This window comes from Schistocerca cancellata, chromosome 4 (genome assembly GCF_023864275.1).
Source record: "Schistocerca cancellata isolate TAMUIC-IGC-003103 chromosome 4, iqSchCanc2.1, whole genome shotgun sequence".
Lineage (NCBI taxonomy): Eukaryota > Metazoa > Arthropoda > Insecta > Orthoptera > Acrididae > Schistocerca > Schistocerca cancellata.
Genome location: NC_064629.1, coordinates 733,012,256 through 733,034,509, shown reverse-complemented (window position 1 = coordinate 733,034,509; position 22,254 = coordinate 733,012,256). Strand labels below are relative to the sequence as shown.

Below are 22,254 nucleotides of genomic sequence, written 5' to 3'. Positions count from 1 at the left end.
GCTTAGAGTCAAGGGAGGAAGGGAATGAAAGGATAATCCTAATGAAACCAAAAAGTATATCTTCACTGTGAAATCCAAACAAAACAATAACAAAAATAAAGACAGTCTGTTCGAGTGTGTACATCTTTCCACATCTGCGGAATCAAAATCTGTTTCTGGTTAATTTTCAACATCGTGTTGCTCCATCCTATGCATTGCGACACGTTTGAATCTTCTGTAGCATGCTGCCAACAACGTGTCTAGACGTTGCTGTTCAGTCCTGTCCCACTTCTCCACGGCGGACCATCGGAGGCCATCTAGTGAGTGAGTAAGATTCCTACGACGACGCAATGATGTTTTAGCTCACCCAAAGCATGCTGCGTCTGGTTCTCGTCAGCAGATTCTGCATGTCATTCCTTTCAGGTGATTCCCGCCTCTTGAAAGGAGTTGTCTACAAGGTGAGTGCGGTGTGCGCATCTTCAAAGACAAAACCCATCAACGAAATGTTGACTGTAGGGCTGTATAAAAGATTCAAAAGTTCTCCACCGACAACGCACAGCCGTTACTTTACTGTCGACAGTGATGAGAGGCGTCCGACATTCGTATACGATACTGAGTCAAAACATGACTGATCCCCCTTCCGTTGAAACGTGGGATTTGATGCCTGAGATGTGCATTTGTACCTGCTAACTTAGACACTTTTCTACAACGATCATAGGCGTCACACAAATCCCGTACTCGTCAGTGAAGAGAACTAGACGCCGCTGAGTCAGTTTCCATTTCACGTGTTTCCTTTTGGACCTTCTTCAAGCACCACGGTGTTTTACTGTTTTTCGTAATGATCGTATGAAGATGGTTGCATATAGTATAAGAGACGATCATAAACATTCCGTTTGAGGACGTTGCTGTAGCGACGTAGTGCGACCCCGATGCGGATGTATAAAGACCGATGTGTAGCCAAGGGATTAGCATAGCATTTGTGTTTTTCCGATGTGCATGTGGTAAATGTGGTAGCATGAACTATGGCGACGTTATTACCAAATAAGTTCGCCTCCCATGCAAGTGGGCCTGGGTTCGATTCCCGGCTGGGTTGGAGATTTGCTCCGCTCGGGGACTGGGTGCTGTGTTGTCATCATCATCATTTCATCCTCATCACCAGCGCGCAAGTCGCCCAATGTGGCGTCGAATGAAATAATACCTGCACTTGGCGGCCGAATTTCCCCGACTAGGGGCCTCCCGGCCAACGATGCCATACGCTCACGTTCATTTTTTTTTTTTTTTGCCAAATAAGTCCAAACAGGACCAACGTGCTGCTGCTCTTTTCTTGGCAGCCGAATGACAAATACCTGTAGACACTCATCGGAGAATGAAGAATGTGTATGGGGCAGCATGTCTACCGAAAACTACCGTTGTGGAATGGTGCACCAAGTTCTGTGCTCGTCGTGGTTCGCCACAAGATGCCAGTCGGTCTAGGAGGCCAGCTTCATCCATTACTCACGTGAGAGACACCCTAACACCGGACTATAGTCCTGATCTCTCCCCATGTGATTATTACGTCTTCAGTCCCTCAGAACAGGTCTTGAAGCTTCGGCGATTCCTGTCGGACGTGTATGTGTAGCAGGCAGTTAACGAACTTCTTCGCGTAGCAGGACACGGTATTTTACCAAAGAGGTATCTTCAACATGGTGCATCGGTGAGATAATTGCCTCAGTACTCACTACGATTTTGCCGGCATGGATCAGAAATTTGTTGATCACCCCTGGTATGAACTGACGAAGTTCTTACAGTTGCCGCCAAACCGACAATGTGAGGTACTGTCTCAAACTCTTCGGAGTACCTATGAGCCATAATTTGTAGTTAGCAGTCATCAGCCATGAACGAACACTACGAAGCAGATATTCAATATTTTTTGCTTCCAAATAATGGATATAGGTTTGATTGACGTCGCTATTGCGTAAGCCTTTTCAATGGGCAACTTCCTGTGCTAATAACTCTTCTTGCCACAAACTGACCAACATGCTCACAGCCTAAGATAGAAATTACCCACTGAGTACGTTGACAGATTGAACAATGTGTGTAAGCCATGTGGTCCTGTTCTTTATTGGGATATAGCGCTGTCAACCGAACTTCACCAAGAATGCTGATTTACCTCTGTCTGTTCCATTTAAAAACAGGTGGCCTGTTGACGAAATAGGAAACTTGTTTTCAAGTGTAATTGCATTAGTAGGACGAAAAACTAATGTGTTTATTAATGATAACACTAATCATGTATAAATATCCTGTAAACCGAATTGTTCCACATCATTTCGATAAAAGATCATTCAGATTATGTATGCAACTTTTAACTAACTACCTAACTAGCTAACTAACTAACTATTTTCCAGCTCCATTGCTCAGGTGGCTGTACGTGTCGAGAGTTCTGAGTAAGAGATTTCCAAAGGAAAAAAAAAAAAGAAACTGACAAGTGAGAGCAGGATTCTCGCTCTGAGGCTTACATACAAACTTAATATCTATATAGATGATAAAAAAAATTTCGTGTAGCTCTATTGGAAGTCACATAGATGACTTGTGTATCGCTAACGTACGGCTGTTATCCAACAGCGCAAAGGAGACCTACAGTTTAAAGTGAACTCTGAACCACATGCTTTTTCTGCCGACTCCTCACATCGAAAATGTGACATAAATGGCAGCAGATTTTGAGTGCATTGACTTATAAGTTTAAGTTTTTCACGTCGTCAAGGGATTTTAAACCTCAGTATGTAACATAAATTTCAAACTGATACCTCCAACTGTTCCTGAGCAAAAGAGATCTTTACACTCAGGCGGACAGGTAGATAGATAGACATACAAAAAAGCCATCCAATAGGAGTTCCATTTCTACTGACTGAAGCACAGATCCTAAAAAGAAAAAAAATTAAAATATAAATTACGGATGGCCTTAGGGCGGTGGAAGTATTTTTGAAGAAATTAATTATTAACATTAGTTTGCAGTACATAAACATTGTTACTTCATGATATTAAGGGTGACGATGTGAAATGTCGTTTGTGGGGCGGAATACTGGAGCAGCTGAGATTAGGTGCAAGAAATGTCAGCAACATATTGAAAGTGAGTAGTATATCTAAGTGGGTTTCAGAGCACTTCAAGGTCACCCCTTCCCTTCAATGTCAGCACTCAAGGTGACTCCCTTTCCCCATGAAGGTCACCATTCAAGGTCACCACTTCCACTCTCCTTGAAGTTCACCCTTCAAGGTCACCCTCTCCCCTTACCCATTCTCCTACCAACCTAACCCCTCCATTCCACCAACCCATTCATTCTGCCTCTCCTATCTGCATGTGCTCAGAAGTTTTATTAAATAATATGAGTATTACTGCTCCTTTCCGCCACATCTTCTATTATTATTATTCTTTCTTTCTCAGACGTTATGTCTGGTCAAAAATGGAAAGTGACGCGGACCTTGATCAAGCGTGACTTCCTTTTAACTGTACGGTATATGTTATATTGCATTTAGGAACTTTTGGGTAATTGAACATGTATCAATAATTAGGGATTTCTGTAGTTGTATATATAAGTTTGGATGTAGCTGATTGCGTTGATGTACTGATGGATATTGTGTGGTATGACTCCTTTAGTTGATAGTATAATTGGTATAATGTCAACTTTATCCTGATGCCACATGTCCTTGACTTCCTCAGCCAGTTGGATGTATTTTTCAATTTTTTCTCCTGTTTTCTTTTGTAAATTTGTTGTATTGGGTATGGATATTTCGATTAGTTGTGTTAATTTCTTCTTTTTATTGGTGAGTATGATGTCAGGATTGTTATGTGGCGTTGTTTTATCTGTTATAATGGTTCTGTTCCAGTATAATTTGTATTCATCATTCTCCAGTACATTTTGTGGTGCATACTTGTATGTGGGAACGTGTTGTTTTATAAGTTTATGTTGTAAGGCAAGCTGTTGATGTATTATTTTTGCTACATTGTCATGTCTTCTGGGGTATTCTGTATTTGCTAGTATTGTACATCCGCTTGTGATGTGATCTACTGTTTCCATTTGTTGTTTGCAAAGTCTGCATTTATCTGTTGTGGTATTGGGATCTTTAATAATATGCTTGCTGTAATATCTGGTGTTTATTGTTCGATTCTGTATTGCAATCATGAATCCTTCCATCTCACTGTATATATTGCCTTTTCTTAGCCATGTGTTGGATGCGTCTTCATCGATGTGTGGCTGTGTTAGATGATACGGGTGCTTGGCATGTAGTGTTTTCTTTTTCCAATTTACTTTCTTCGTATCTGTTGATATTATGTGATCTAACGGGTTGTAGAAGTGGTTATGAAATTGCAGTGGTGTAGCCGATGTATTTATATGAGTGATTGCTTTGTGTATTTTGCTAGCTTCTGCTCATTCTAGAAAGAATTTTCATAAATTGTCTACCTGTCCATAATGTAGGTTTTTTTATTTCGATAAATCTCCTTCCTCCTTCCTTTCTGCTTAATGTGAATCTTTCTGTTGCTGAATGTATGTGATGTATTCTATATTTGTGGCATTGTGATCGTGTAAGTGTATTGAGTGCTTCTAGGTCTGTGTTACTCCATTTCACTACTCCAAATGAGTAGTTCAATAATGGTATAGCAAAAATATTTATAGCTTTTGTCTTGTTTCTTGCTGTCAATTCTGTTTCCAGTATTTTTGTTAGTCTTTGTCTATATTTTTCTTTTAGTTCTTCTTTAATATTTGTATTATCTATTCCTATTTTTTGTCTGTATCCTAGATATTTATAGGCATCTGTTTTTTCCATCGCTTCTATGCAGTCGCTGTGGTTATCCAATATGTAATCTTCTTGTTTAGTGTGTTTCCCCTTGACTATGCTATTTTTCTTACATTTGTCTGTTCCAAAAGCCATATTTATATCATTGCTGAATACTTCTGTTATCTTTAATAATTGGCTGAGTTGTTGATTTGTTGCTGCCAGTAGTTTTAGATCATCTATGTATAGCAAATGTGTGATTTTGTGTGGGTATGTTCCAGTAATATTGTATCCATAATTTGTATTATTTAGCATGTTGGATAGTGGGTTCAGAGCAAGGCAGAACCAGACAGGACTTAACGAGTCTCCTTGGTATATTCCACGCTGAATCTGTATTGGCTGTGATGTGATATTATTTGAATTTGTTTGGATATTAAGTGTGGTTTTCCAATTTTTCATTACTATGTTTAGGAACTGTATCAATTTAGGATCTACTTTGTATATTTCCAATATTTGTAGTAACCATGAATGAGGTACACTATCAAAAGCTTTTTGGTAATCAATGTATGCGTAGTGTAGTGACCTTTTTTTTAGTTTTAGCTTGATATGTCACCTCTGCATCTATTATCAGTTGCTCTTTACATCCTCGTGCTCCTTTGCAACAGCCTTTTTGTTCTTCATTTATGATTTTGTTCTGTGTTGTATGTGTCATTAATTTCTGTGTAATGACTGAAGTTAATATTTTGTATATTGTTGGTAGGCAGGTTATGGGGCGATATTTAGCTGGGTTTGCTGTGTCTGATTGATCTTTAGGTTTCAGATAAGTTATTCCATGAGTAAGTGTATCAGGGAATGTGTATGGGTCTGCTATGTAACTGTTAAATAATTTAGTTAGATGTGAATGTGCTGAGGTGAGCTTCTTTAGCCAGAAATTTGCTATTTGATCTTTTCCAGGGGCTTTCCAATTGTGAGTGGAATTAATTGCTCGGGTGACTTCATGTTGCAAAATTATCACTTCAGGCATTTGTGGTATCATCTTGTATGTGTCTGTTTCTGCTTGTATCCACCGTGCATGCCTGTTATGTTGTACCGGGTTTGACGATATGTTGCTCCAGAATTGTTCCATGTCTGTTATGTTTGGTGGCTTGTCTATTTTAATGTGTGTGTTATCTATTGTCTGGTAAAATTTCTTTTGGTTTGTGTTGAATGTTTGGTTTTGTTTCCTTCTATTTTCACTTTTTTTGTATCTTCTAAGTCGTTTGGCCAATGCTTGTAATTTCTGCTTCTTTTCATCTAATTGCTCTATCGCTTCTTGTTGTGAGATTTTACCTAACCTTTTTCGTTTTTTTTCTGACATTTCATTTCTTATAAATTGTGTTAGCTGTCCAATGTCTTTTCTCAGTTTTTCTATTCTGATCTGTAGCCTGTGTTGCCTTGTTGGTTTTGTGGGTTTCTTCTGTGTGTTGGTTGGTTCTGATCTCTGCCTAGTGTGTATATTTAGTGTAGTGAGTGCTCCTATATAAACCAGTAGTTGTAACTTTTCCATAGTTTTGTTTTCATTTATTTTATTGTGTATGATTTTGTTGGTAGTTTTTATTGTTGTTTCGACTTGTGGGTTATTTGGCGGTCTATGCAAGAATGGTCTAATGTCTGTATTTGTGTCTTTGTATTCTACATATGTCAGCTGAAATTTTTCTTCTATATCTAACATCTGTGTCACTTCGTGTTGTATTTGTGCTTGTTGTGGTGGCTGTCTTAACATTTCGTTTCCCTCTGATTGTTTAATTGATGCATGTTGTTCTTTGTTTGTTTGCTCTGAGATGTTTGAGTCCATTACTGTATTTTCTTCTTCTTCTGATTGCACATTATTTTGTTCCAGTATTTGTAGTACTTGTTGTTTGATGTTTTCTAATTCTGACTGGGGTATCCTGTTATTTTTTATTATTACACGGATCTGATCAGCTAGTCGTTGTTCCGTTAAAAATTTTAATTCTGGGTATCTGGTAATAAATGTTGTGTATACTTGTGATCTGTATCCAGTTGTGTTGGTTCCTAGGTTTGTTGCTTGGTAATAACAGAACATGAGGTGTCGATTAACTTCATCTGACCATCTCATCCTCTGTCTTTGTTTTCCTTCTAGGGTAGTTGCAGAAAGCATATCCGGCAAAACACCTCTATTTGGATTTAAATCATTTTCCAGTTGGCTAGCAGTGTCGATACCATTGTGGGCGGGCATAGGGTTCAAGCATCGTCCCCGACCATGACGACACTTGTGCGAGGCTTCTTTAGTTCTGTCCTGAACCAACTAATCACACTAAAAGGAGGGTTAGCGCTGTTAGTGGTTTGTCCTTTTCGTCGCCTTTTACGACTGGCAGAACATACCGGAGGCCTATTCTTTTCCTGGGCCTCCACGGGGTTTATTATTATTATTATTATTATTTAACCAACTACACTGGAATGGGCAGCATCATATTCACAGAAGCAGGAAGTGTCCAATGCAACTGCAGAGCACATGTATGGGCTGGGAGCCTCTGATCGACTGAGGGAGCCTGTGTCGCACCATACACAGCAGCTGGGGATGCCATAGGAACAGGAACAGCAATGGTCCTCATGACCAGAGCTCTTTCCTTCTCCGAGGCAAGTTTCAATGATATATGAATGTATCATAAATGAAGAACACTCGTCTGAGCTGAAAAGAAAACCTGCACCCAGAACATACTTGCTCATACAGCCCCTGAGCTGAAAAGAAGTACAGCACATTAGGGGGTGGCTGTGTGTGTTGCATAATGATGAGATGCCAATGTAGGATACATAATAATGAGTCAGGCACAGTTTACTGAATTCCGTGTAATCCACCCAGCTTGTCCACATTTACTATAGGTTTCATGGTCACTCTGTAAGACTAAATCACTGAACTTTTTAAAGTTATGGTAGGATGTGCACACTGCAACAGTAGCAATAACCATGCACTGAAAAGAAAAACAGTGTTCAGTTACATATGACATGCCAAATTGTAAACATGAAACATGCAGCAACATCATTTTCGTCAGTCAGAGCACAGCAAAAAAGAATAAAAAACACTTAAGACAGAATGTAAACATTAATTGGTGCATGCTAATAAAAGATTGTCGACATGTGTGTGTGTGTGTGTGTGTGTGTGTGTGTGTGTGTGCGTGTGTGTATGTGTGTGTGTGCATGTGTGTCTAAGTCCTGACGGTCATTGTTGTGACATCACAGAGCATTTTCTGACGAAAGAGGTCTGAAGCTTTAGTGGTGAAAGTTTGCTCTGCAGTAAAACCTCCAGTGTGAATTCTTGTTGGAAAGGCAACAGACTGTCTGTTCAGTTGTTTTTACATGTTCTTTGATCTTGCAATTAATTTAAAACAAGGAGTATCACATACTGCCAAAATTGGTACATCTGCTTTTTCTGGTAATTTCAGTGACATAATATATGTTTTATGAAATACATTAGTTCTCTAAAATTGGAACACGTAGACGATTTCTGAAATGTAATGTGAATCAGCTGTGGGGATGATACACAGTATAAGTTTTTGGTTACTGATAAAACATGACAGTTGAATGACAGATGATGCAGAGAAAACTCCCTGAGTTTTTTTAAAAAGATAATACAACAGTATGTAAGTGTGTTACTACATAGCACTCCATGGAAAAATTTGGTCATATGACACATCCTCACGAGCAAGTGTACATAGCCCTCAGAGCTGAATTAATTAATATTCTTATAAATCTATACAAAAATGTTAAATATATCGATATAAAGCACGAAATCAGCGTTGAAGTGGTGTGTAACACCATAGAAGAACTAAGCAGACTAGGTGATGTATCTTGAAACTAAACTATCAGATAGGCTGGAAATCTTATAGATATATATTTCAGAGCTCAGAGACAGATTCATTAATGATTAGTTACAGAGATGGCAGTCAATGAATTCTATAGACGAGCATGCCAAACATTCCCAGGGAGGTTTGTTCCAATATGAGGCTTGGATGATTTGGAGGCTGGTCTTGTAGATATGAAACAATATTCATGGGAGAATAAAGATTAGAAGTATATTTTACTATTCGCTGATACATATTCCAGATATCCTTGGGCCCTGCCCCTGAAAACAAAGACAGGGTAGGATGAACCAATTGCTACACATTGGGATCTATTATTGTCCAATAAACTTTCAAACTGACCAAAGAAATACAGGTATTTTAAGGTAGTACTGGAGCATTATGGTATACATCACGATTCAACATTCTCCCAGAGGAAAGAAAACATCGTGGAACATCTTAGCACAACGACAAAAACCTATAATATGACACATTTTAAACTATGTGAGTCATACAAATGGGCAGAGGTTCTCTTACAAACAATGGAACATTATAACCAAATCCTACACTGAATAATAAACATGAAAGCAACTGATGTCCATGAGAATAAGCTTCTATAGACTGTATAGAGTCACATAAAAATGATAGATCCACACAAACAGAAATTTAATGTAAGTGGTTTGCTGCGCATTTCAATTTAAAAGACTGTTTTCGAAAAGTACTACCTACCAAAGTGGTCAACAAAGATATTTAAAGTATTCGAGGTGTAGCAGAAGAATCCAGGAACACATTCTAAAGGATAGTAGAGGTAGCGAAATAATAGTAAGTTTCTACATTGAAGAATTACAGAGAAACATCGAACTGGATGTGTTTCTCATATAGCGCATCATGAGATGTTGAGGAATAAGGTGTTGGTTCGATGACTTGGTTTCCCTTCATCATTGGCAGTTGAGAGGGTGTCAAAAACATGGTATATAACGAGGCTTAGAAATCCTCTAATCAAACAGTAGCACACTATGCCTGTTTGGAAGCGCATTGTACATCGTGATGGCAGTATTCTCGGCAATCTAACTGCAGAACTGCACATTCCAGCATATTTGCAATTGATAAAACAATGTGTGCCAAACTTAAACTGAGTTCTGTAATAAATTTTCAATAAGTTATGAACTCCACTCACTGTCTGCTAAAGGGCACCAAAGAGGATTTAAAAATAAGCATTCAAGTAGCATTGTCAGGAGATAAACATTCTCTAAAACAGAAAAAAATACAAAGTGGACTGGTTAACGCCACAGGTTCTGCCAACACCTTAGACATCGGGAGGAACTGTTCCATTCATAATTCCTGCGCTGGGAGGGCTTTCTGCTATTGGGTCCATTAGCAGGAGGAACAGCATCCATCACCTGAACAGTGAAAAATGCAAAAGTGAATAAGAATAGCTTGATGAGGGAAAGGACACAACCGTAAGATGGAATCTGTGGTTATTGGAAACTAACCAACAGACCACTTACAAGTACCGATCTGCTCGAATTTTGTATTTCAAGAAGCTGTTGAACATTTATGCAAAATACAATGCCTAACACTATATACAGAAACTAAAATAATGTGATATTGTAAATCTGGATGCTGTGGAAGGAGCTTAAGCTAAACACCACCCGAACAAACCATGGAGGCCCAACGGTACCGACCGGTCGCTGTGTCGACCTCAGCCCGCAGACGTCACTGGATGAGGATATGGAGGGGCATGTGGTCAGCACACCGCTGTCTCAGCCGTATGTCAGTTTACGAAACCGGAGCCGCTACTTCTCGATCAGATAGCTCCTCAGTTTGCCTCTCAAGGGCTGAATGCACCCCCACTTGCCAACAACGCCTGACAAACTGGATGGTCACCCATCTAAGCGCTAGCCCAGCCTGACAGCACTTTGAAAGGTCTCTGTTGGATTCCTTTCATGTTAATTTCTTAAATATGTTGTCATTTACGGCATAAATTCCTCTTCTAAATTTACTGTGGTGTTTCTGACTATCTGGGAGGAGACTGAGCAGTGGAACGTGTTACTTTTACACATAAACAAGAACGATCTGTCACACTACTACACTTTAAAACACAGTTATGTAATTCATGTCACACAGTCTCATACGGAACCTACATCCGCTTTCTTTTATATACTGTATATGATAAGATACTGTCATCCCCCTTCCCTTCTGTGTGAGAGGATGAATGAGCAAATGTATTTCTAGTTGCATGCTTGATGGTAGCAGACAAGCCTGTCTGCTAGAGAACAGTAGGACCAACGTCGGAACAGGTAGCTACGCTTTCTAAAAGCAGAGAGGTTTCTATTCCTAGTATGGTCCTGTCCGTCCCTTGTCATGTTAGTATAGGATGCTGCCTCTCTGGTCACTTCCGTTCGTATCTGTTAAGCACGCTCGGTAGGGGCCCAGGACAGTCTGTCTGCAGTGAGCGTCTGAAACGGTAAGATCTCTGGCTAAGCGCGTGTCTGCTAAGTCCGTAGGACAATGGATTTCTTAAGTTCAGCCTAACTGAAAATTTAATCACCTTTATTTCAGGTTTAGCTCTAAAATATCTAATGTTATCTTAAATTGCAACGCAGTGTAATTCGAGTGTGAAGTTCAGAATGTCTTCCGGTAGTTGCTTTGTCACTACTTTGTGAGTAAAGTGGAACCACGTGTTGATCAGTAACTCTAACTAAGATCATCAATCTTAAATGCGAATGTGGATGAGATTATAATGTCTCGTCTTGACAATATGTTTCAATATAGCAACTTTTCTTTATGTTCAACCCAAGTGGGGTGTACTTTGTGAGACCAGTACCACGTGCTTATACAATTGTTTGACCCATCAGGTTAATAGTAAGACGATAGTAACCAGTTCGAGGTTTTTCTTTTGTAAATTGCGTTTCGATGTAATTTATTTTAATTATCAAAATTATTGTGGAGTTACACTCTTTGTGTAAACCAAGTTGACCACTTGAAGCATGTGGTGTAAGCATCAAAGTAGCCCTCAGCTATTCTTTTCAGGAAGATTTCACAGAGAGTTAGTATGAAGTTAGTATACCAGTGTGTGGTAATTTCGTGACGGACAGCATTGCGCTACGAACATAACTTCTTTGGGTGAAAATTGAATCGGTTAGTTGTGGTTGATTTCCTCTTGGGTATGTCTCAACGTTCTTCGTGTGTTATCTTATGAATGCAGTGTTGTATGTAGTCTCCCAATCTTGGCTTCCTATTTGATGTGTTCCGTAAGATTACAAACTTACATTTTCACAATCCTAAATAAGGCACCAGTTTAGTTATGAATCAAGTTTGATATGGTGAAATTTTAACGGAACAATGATCAAATTTAAAATAAATGTCCAAATGTAAACTGATTTATTTCTTTTTATTTAAATTGTCTTTTTGTATATATATCACTGGTTATTGTAAGATGAGTACTAAAAGATTATAATTAATGTTAGTCTGGTTGGGAATTTGGTAAGCTAGACTGGATACCTGGTGAAACAATTGCGCAGTAATGCAAGGTTAACTTCCTCAGATAGCTCACAGCTTTTAACCCACTTTTATGGTCTTGAATATCAGCACCGCTCTCAGAACAAATTAATGCTACAACATTACAACTTAACTTCGGTGATCTGATGGAAACCAAGTTACCACTGCTGCAGGGCCGTTGGCACCTTTAACTCAGTGGGTAGCATATATTAAAACCTGAAATAGCATCTTCTAGTCTGATTAATTTAGAGACCTATACTTACCTGAAAAATTACATTACTACTTCACCAACAGCCATGTGGTCAACAATTCTCGATGCTACCAAAATTTCAATACATACGTCTGTGGACATTTATGAAACTTCCACAACAACATCACATATTACAGATAATGCCTCTGCATTCCTGTTTCGGGAAATAAAATACGAACTGAATGGTGTGGAAATTAATCACACGAGAAATTTTGGGATCACATCAACCCTTAAAATATATGTTTCTGCACCAAAATTGGGCCTGAATGGCTTATAAAAGGCATGATGGCTTCTGTAAAAGAAAAACCAACACCAACAATCAAACACAAGTGCTTTAGCTCATGTATATCACTCAAGCTGCTAACAGTATCTTTAAGAGAGATGGAATATATTCTCACCTATGGAAAACAAGAACTCAGTCTGGTCCAAAACGCAACAGACTGCAATGCTTGCATTCAAAAAATGTCTGCAGCTGGTGACAATAAGGTAGTGACTGATAAAATTGAATAAAAGATCCTTCAGTTTTAACTAACCTATGGCAAATGCTTAAATTCTAATCATAGAAACTGCTTATATACCCCATACTAACCAGTGCCTCCTGACATACACGGACAATGAAAACAACAGTTAAATTAGAAACACTTCAATTCATAACATTCATACTGCAAACCGACAGGAACATGAACCCGAACCTGATTCAATCGATTTCACCAATTGTAATTCAGCTAATACAAAAGTTTGCCTTCCATCAGAGTTCTTCCCATACAACAATTTCCAACAGAACTGGAGCAATAACGGCAGTTTGCTGTCCAATATGTAAGCAAGAGTTTTACTCTTCTTACTGTGATGAACTGAAAGAAGTATTCATTGACATACTCAGTTCATGGTAATTTAAGAAACTAGCAAACATTTCCATAATAAACTGCTTGAAACAAAATCAGTTTGTAAAATGGGGTCCTACCAATAATTCCATAGAATTTGACTCTTCAGAAAAAATCACATCAAACACCGAAGCATACGTGTTAATACTACATGACCATGTGGTAAATTATACATTGGTCGCATGAATTGTACCAAAACTTGAATAAATGTTTAGATGATATCTCAAAGTTCAAATATTGTTATTGATACTCAAGGATTCTACAATGAATGCAAATGCGATATTTGCAAATGAGCCACACTAAGGAACTTGAAGGAGAATGGGTTTTCTCCACTCCATTTTCTGGATAACAATGATAGTTATCATGATTCAACCTTTATGTGTGCTGTTGATAAGGTAAAACTGCTATTAAGTTACATGACAAATAAATAATTTTGTTTTCATAAACAACAGTGTCTTGTATTATATCCTGCAGCTATTTCCCAGCAGTGCAGCATGTGCTCCAAAGTGACTGATGAGTGCTCACGCCGCCATCTTTTAAAAGTTCATCTTGTGGTTGGCCAGTCAGACAGGTGCGTGTACTGTGGAATTCTCCACCAAACTGTTGTTCGAATTTTTGTTCGGTATCCTGGTGAGAGGCTAAGTAACGGATGATGGCATTTTTAGCATCCACCAGTTTGGGCGAAGGATTTGGCGCCCTGGGGTCGTTCTTCATGACGATTGTCTGGCTGCCAACCCCACTCACGGAGGTTGCACCAGAACACAGAGTCTGGGATGTTTTAGAAAGTTTTCAATAACAGTAAGTCACGGTCTGTCGGTGTGGTGAGTAGCACTAGCTGCTCTCGAGCACACTGAAGATATAAAATTTTGATGCGAAATTTGGTTAGTTATTTCGTTTCGTACTGAAGGTAATCAGTGCGGTGACTAAATTCAGTTATCAAGGAAGTTGTACAGCTAATTTCCGCATGTGTAAATTTTATTGGTTTTCAATTTAATTTTTGGAAGAGGGGTTTGTTACTCATTTACCAGTCCTATTAGGAATTATCCATTGTGCTCTACAGATTTTCTTGAGCAGAATGAGTGGTAATAAGCCAGGCTTGACGACAACGCCCACAATTCGTAGAAATTATTGGTGAATTTATCTTCTAGTGTTTCCCTTCCACTCCTGTAATGAGTGCTTGGCTTTTTAATGGATTTGCAACAGCAACCATGTCCCATATTTCTGATGGTACAATCCTTTTCTTACAGAATAATGTCTATAGAATTTGTTAAGAAATCCACCCAAACTCAACCGACGTAAGCATATATAAAGGGGATGTTTGCTTGTTAAATGATTGCTAAAGTTGAGGAGAGTATGCCTCATGTTAATAACTGTTCTCTTTCATGGAGTATGATTCGCTACTCTCTTCATCTACGTGGTTCCCACGACTCCTTTCCACCTCCTGTGATTAATGAAAATAGCTGACTGCTTGAGAAATGCCTTTTTAAATTATCACTGAAATTCATTACCTGATCAGTCGCAGTGAAGTCGTTTAGTCAGATTCTGTTATGCGTTTCAGGTAAATCAGAGGGCCAAGTTTCATTCTAATCTGTTATCGACGTCAGGCGACATTGCACTCGGTGGAATTAACCAACAGAGAGGCACTGTCTGCTCTTGATAGGAAACACAATTGCTCCGCCAAGTCCATTAGATACGGCGAAAAGTTTATCCCGAGTTTGGAATAGTACTTAAGTTCAGAATTAAGGTTAAATGTAATTACAGGAACAACGAGCATCTTTTAAGGTTAATGAGAGTGCAATTGAATACATTGTTTGTGAGTTCATCATCGCTATACCTGCTGAATTTAAGACGAAGGTATGAAACTGGTCTGATAATTTAGAAACTAACTGAGTATTCTCCCAAGATTCCTGAGCGTGGCTGTAGTGCGGCAGTTCCAGTTTTTAGGAAATCTTGCGTGTTCACGAAGCAGAACAAACAAGTGCGTCCTCTGATATTACATGACACGATTAACAGTATTTTTACAACAGAAATTGTAAGAAACGTATGATAGCTGCAGCGTGAAATCAAGATCATTATGTTGTTGTGCGACAAATTAAACTTTAGAATCTGTTGGTGACTTAAGGAAAATTGGCTGATGTTTTACCCTTGACCGAAATCAGGAAAGCAGTGAGAAGTTTCTATAAATCACTTAGTAGGATCCCACATGAACTACAGATCCAGAAAGTAGTGTACATCATATCTTCCGGAAACGTTTATTATTTCGCGCGTACAAGGTTCTAATTATTCAGGTTTGATTGCTCGATGAGACCGCGTGATTGACTGACTGAACCATCTAAATGCATCACGTATTGAGGTAGATGATGACGATTTTAAATATGTACGTTTTACCGACGACGCGATCTTCTACGTCAGAGTGTTGTGATGCTATACAACACGTGTAAATGGGATCCAGAACCTCCTCGTGAGATGATTGACAGCATCAGAAATAATCAGAACATTGCAGGATTTTTTCTCTTAAGATGCCATCACATTTCCTGAATGGTTCAGCTCGTTGAATTTCTTTGTCACCCCTCAGTTTCTTGACAGCCATCCAAATTAAATTAAATATCGTACGGCATAGTTGGTTGGGGCCCGCCACTGGTGGGTTCTCCCGCACAGAAGCCCCGTCCCTTGCCGATGTGTGAGAGTTGTGTCGTGCATGTGTTTGTGGACTGTAATTGAGTGCAATGGACACTGGTCTAGTGTAGTGTTATGTTTGTATTGCATGATAATGATTAATGAAGAGAAAGAGTGAAGCCGGCACATAGCCTGCTACTCGCGAAGAGCAACAAGGGAGACGCCGAGTTTGACGTCCCCAACTGACATATGCATCACTATCAACAGTGCCATATACCCTCACGTCCAAATACTGGTACGTAGTGAACATTTCACTCCGCACCAGGAGTCGAATCAGCTTACCTCCTGTTCGAGTGTCGCAATATCTTCCTTTTTCCTTTGATGTTTATTTATTTATTTATTTATTGTTCCGTGGGACCAAATTAAGGAGAAGTCTCCATGGTCATGGAACGGGTCAATACATGAAATTATAACACGATATTAGAAACAGATAAAATGAAATATAAAAAAAACATATTCAGGTGACAAGTCGTAAGTTTAAATGAAGACAATCAACAATGTAACACTGGAATTTGCTTAATTTTTTAGCTCTTCCAGGAGCTCCTCGACAGAACAGAAGGAGTGAGCCATGAGGAAACTCTTCAGTTTAGACTTAAAAGAGTTTGGGCTACTGCTAAGATTTTTGAGTTCTTGTGGTAGCTTATTGAAAATGGATGCAGCAGAATACTGCACTCCGTTCTGCACAAGAGTCAAGGAAGTGCATTCTACATGCAGATTTGATTTCTGCCTAGTATTAACTGAGTGAAAGCTGCTAACTCTTGGGAATAGGCTAATATTGCTAACAACAAACGACATTAAAGAGAATATATACTGTGAGGGCAATATCAGAATTCCCAGATTTTTGAATAGGGGTCGACAAGAGGTTCTCGAACTTACACCACATATAGCTCGAACAACCCGTAATAGCAAGCTCTACACAAACTGTATAGTAGATAATAAAACTCTGAAAACAAAAGCTATGCATAGTCACTGCGTTGATCGCTTCTGTGATGTTGGTTAATACAGTATATGGACTGAAACTGGACATCAACTACATGCTGTGCGTACTACCAACTTTGTTCTTATGTAAATTTCTTGATTTTTTTCCCCGTTGTTCATTATACTAGACCAGTTATCCTCCTCATTCCACTGTTGTTGTTGTTGTTGTGATCTTCAGTTCGAAGACTGATTTGCTACTCAATCCTGTGCATACCTCTTCGTCCTCGAGTAACTACTGCAGCCTACATCCACTTGAAACTGCCTTCTCTATTCGTCTCTTTGGGTCCCTCTACTACTGTTAACCCACAAACTTTGCTCCAGCATTAAACTGATGATTCCTTGAGATCTCAGAATGTGTCCTCTTAACCGATCCCTTCTTTTAGTCAATTTATGCCACAAATTTCTTTTCTCCTCAGTTCTGTCCACTACTACCTCATTAGTCACACCATATAGTCTATGTATCATATATGCCACATTCAAATTTTATTTTTTCTAGCTCAGGGAATAAACCAAATTCGCTGTGCGTGGTTGCAGCATATACGTTAAATCCTTTGCTTTCAGTACATCACTTGTATTAGCTTCTGCACATTACCAGTAGGCCGTAGCATCTGTTTATGAAAAGCTGTTTCAAGCAGCGTCAGCAAAGAGGTATCTCCGAGAAATAAAGGTAATTTCTATACGTTTTCAGTAATTTTGAAATATAATTTGTTTATAAGTCGTTACAATGCGATAATATACTCTACCTTCGACTTAAGTCGAAACAAGGCACCGGGAGTAGACAACACTCCTTTAGAACTATTTCCAGAACAATATAATAATTCAAATTCCAAAGAAAGGAGGTGCTGACAGGTGTATTACCGAACAATCAGTCGTGGCTGCAAAATAAAAACACGAACTCTTTACAGAAGAATGGAAAAACTGGTAGAAGCCGACCTGGGGAAGATCAATTTGGATTCCGGAGAAATATGGGAACACGTGAGGCAATACTGACCCTACGACTTCTCATAGAAGGTAGGTCAAGGAAAGGCAAACCTAGGTTTATAGCATTTGTAGACCTAGGATAGCTTTTGACAACGTTGATTCGAATATCCTCTTTGGAATCCTGAGAGTATCAATGGTAAAACACATGACCGAAAGGCTATTTACAATTTGTACAGAAACCAGACGGTAGTGGGGCGTGAAAGGGAAGCAGTGGTTGAGAAGGGAGTGAGACAAGGTTGTAGTTTGTCCCCGATATTATTCAATTTGTACGCTGAGCAAGCAGTAAACGAAACAAAAGAAAAATTTCGAGTAGGAATTAAGGTCCAGGAAGAAGATATAAAAACTTTGAGGTATGCCAATGCTTTCTAATTCTGTCAGAGACACTAAAGGACGCAGGAGAGCAGTTGAACGGAATAGACAGTGTCTTGAAAGGAGGATATAAGATAAAAATTTACAAAAACAAAATAAAAGTAGACAGGGTATAAAATGTTGACTGCCAATAACAAGTAGAACGTTTCTGAAGAAGAGAAATTTGTTAACATCGAGTATAGATTTAAGTAACAGGAAGTCTTTTCTGAAAATATTTGTATGGAGTGTAGCTATGTATCGAAGTGAAACATGGACGATAAACAGTTTAGACAATAGAAGCTTTTCAAATGTAGTGCTACAGAAGAATTCTGAAGGTCAGGTGCGTAGGTCACCTAACTAATGAGGAGTTACTGAATAGAACCGAGGAGGAAAAAATTTGTGTCACAACCTGATTAGAAAAAAAATTGTTCAAATGGCTCTGAGCACTATGGGACTTAACATCTGAGGTCATCAGTCCCCTAGAACTTAGAACTACTTAAACCTAACTAACTTAAGGACACCACACACATCCATGCCCGAGGCAGGATTCGAGCCTGGGACCGTAGCGGTTGCGCGGTTCCAGACTGAAGCGCCTAGAACCGCTCTGCCACAACGGCCGGCGCACAACCTGATTAGAAGAAGGGATCGTTTGTAGGACACATTCCGAGACATCAAGGGATCACCAGTTGAGTACTGGAGGGAAGTGCGGGGGATAAAAATCGTAGAGGGAGACCAAGAGATGAATACAGTATGCAGATTTAGAAGGATGTAGGTTATAGTAGTTACTTGGAGATGAAGAGGTTTGCACAGGATAGAGTAGCATGGAGCACTGCATCAAACCAGTCTGCAGAATGAAGACCATAACAGCAACACCCTACACTGTTGAGTAAGTAAGTAAGTGATCGTTCATTTCATCACAACAATACAGCAATACTCTTTTTTCGATGTAGTACTGCTGTTACATTTGGCAACGATCTATACTTTCACATTCCAGTGACATAGTATTCATAATTTATGCTTCCTTAATATTGAGTTTTCTGAGTAGTGCACACATTTCAGTTATTTTCTAATGTAAATATTTATCACTTTGAACAGGTTCTAACATTCAGATAAAATGTCAATTTTTTTGAATTATTATTTTAATCTAATTCAATACCAGAATAATGCATCGACAACCAACATAAATATTTCATTCATAAATTCTAAACTCAGTCTTAAGAAATTAAAGAAGACACATCAGTTACCCCGGTCCGCCATGTTTATGACTGAAATAAACAAAGTTAGTAATCAGGAAATAGTTTTCATATTTACGGAATGTCCTAGGCCAACGATTCTCAACGCCTGGGGAGGCCCCGCTAGCGGGGCGTGATATCACTAAAAGGGGGACGATAGCTCACTGCAAATTACAAAAAATGTTAATCCAAAAACTGATTAATTTACTGAGCGGAAAGCAAAGCAAAACTTTCTGACACAATAAAAAATTATAATTAATATGTACAGTGATATAATGCACTTACAAATGGAACTGTATCAGTACTACACGGCGTTTTCAATTTAAGTCCACTTCTGGGTAGAAGAGGTTAGTTTTGACTTGAATTAATTGAAACATTGACATTTCGTCCGAAGTAGTTCTTATGAATGTGTGTTTTAATGCTGTGAAAGCAGGTAGCATGTAAATACAGCTATATATTTTAACAATAATTCTCAGTCCCTATAAGAATAAAAGTATTTTTCACAATTGCGTTCTTTGTCATAATCAATTTCGCGAGAATTGGTTCGGCCTCGAGGAATAAGCTCTGCCCTTCGTACACAGTACAGGCAACGAAAATATACGCGAGATCTGTGGTTCTCCAAAAGCAGAAGTGACAAAGAGAGGCCAGGATCGCGTCGAAGTTTTCTGTCACCTGGACAGTCTGTCTGCTAATTGCGCTGTATAAAGAGCTACAAGTAAGTGCCACATTTGAAGATTATTCTCTCTTTATTGTGGATACGAAGTCATGTTACTTGTGTGTGAAACTTCCGCCATTGCAGGTATGAGGTGAGCACTCCCCTGACTTGTCAGCACTGGTAGACAAACAAGAAAACATGCCCCTCCCCCTCACATCCTCGCAACCCGCATCAGCCGAGCTGCTTTCCCTCTGCTCCCCGCACTCCCCTGACAAACTACAACTTTTCCGCGCTTCCTGTAAGACAGAGACCAATAGAGGTCCATCGATTCTCGTTTAGTCAATGTAGCGGATCGGTGTTGCGAAATAGGAATAAACTTTCTTATTCTTGGTAGTTTTTAATGTTTGTAATTTTTCAGCGTTACCGATATATATATATATATATATATATATATATATATATATATATATATATATATATATACTACATCTATACTCCGCAAGCCACCTGACAGTGTGTAGCGGAGGGTACCTTGAGTACCTCTATCGGTTCTCCCTTCTATTCCAGTCTCGTATTGTTCGTGGAAAGAAGGATTGTCGGTATGCCTCTGTGTGAGCTCTAATCTCTCTGATTTTATCCTCATGGTCTCTTCGCGAGGTATACGTAGGAGGGAGCAATATACTGCTTGACTCCTCGGTGAAGGTATGTTCTCGAAACTTCAACAAAAGCCCGTACCGAGCTACTGAGCGTTTCTCCTGCAGAGTCTTCCACTGGAGTTTATCTATCATCTCCGTAACGCTTTCGCGATTACTAAATGATCCTGTAACGAAGCGCGCTGGAGTAACCCCCTGAATTACAGGCGCATATCACTAACGTCGATTTGCAGTAGGGTTTTGGAACATATAGTGTTCGAACATTATGAAGTACCTCCAAGAAAACGATTTATTAATACATATTCAGCACGGATTCAGAAAATATCGACCTTGTAAAACACAACTATCTCTTTATACTCACGAAGTAATTGCTATCGACAGGGACTGTCAAATTGATTCCAAATCTTTAAATTTCTAGAAGGATTTCGACACCGTTCCTCACAAGCGTCTTCTAACCAAACTGCGTGCCTATGGAATATCACCTCAGTTGTGCGACTGGATTCGTGATTTCCTGTCAGAAAGGCCACAGTTCGTAGTAATAGACGGAAAGTCATCGAGTGAAACAGAATTAATATCCGGCGTTCCCCAAGGTAGTGTTATAGGCCCTTTATTCTTCTTGACCTATATTAACGACATAGGAGACAATCTGAGTAGCCGTCTTAGATTTCAGATGATGCTGTCATTTACCGTGTTGTAAAGTCATCAGATGACTAAAACGAATCGGAAAATGATTTAGATGAGATAACTGTATGGTGCGAAATGTAGCAGTTGACCCTGAATAAAGAAAAATTTGAAGTTATTCACATGAGTACTAAAAGAAATCCGCTAAATTTCGATTACGCAATAAGTCACACAAATCGGTAGGCTGTAAATTCAACTAAATACTTAGGGATCCAATCTCAAATAACCTAAACTGGAACGATCACAAAGATAATGTTTTGGGTACAGCATACCAAAGACTGCGATTCATTGGCAGAACGTTTAGAAGGTGTAACAGATCTACTAAAGAGACTGCTTACACTACACTTGTCCGCCCTATTCTGCAGTATTGCTGTGCGGTGTGGGATCCGCATCAGGTGGAACTGACGGATGACATCGGAAAAGTACAAAGAAGGGGAGCTCGTTTTGTATTATCGCGAAATAGGGGAGATAGTGCCACAGACATGATGCGTGAATTGGAGTGGCAATCATTAAAGCAAAAGCGTTTTTCGTTGCTACAGGATCTTCTCATGAAATTTCAATCACCAGTTTTCTCCTCCGATTGCAAAAACATTCTGTTGGCACCCGCCTAGATAGGGAGAAGTGGTCATCACGATAAAAGAAGAGAAATCAGGGCTCGCACAGAAAGTGTAAGTGCTCGTTTTTCCCGCGCGCCGTTCGAGGGTGGAACGGTAGAGAGACAGCTAGAAGGTGGTTCATTGAACCCTCTGCCAGGCACTTTACTGTGAATAGCAGAGTAATCATGTAGCTGTAGATGTATGAGGAATGGGAGGGGTTAAAAATTACGATTGAAAGCTAGGCCACGAATACTGAAA

General features: G+C 39.3%; 1 protein-coding gene across 1 annotated transcript in view; it reads right to left on the bottom strand.

Annotated features, from left to right (window-relative positions):
• Positions 1-22,254, bottom strand: part of LOC126184523 (serine proteinase stubble-like) — a 366,220-nt gene that overhangs the window by 91,270 nt on the left and 252,696 nt on the right. The window lies entirely within an intron of this gene.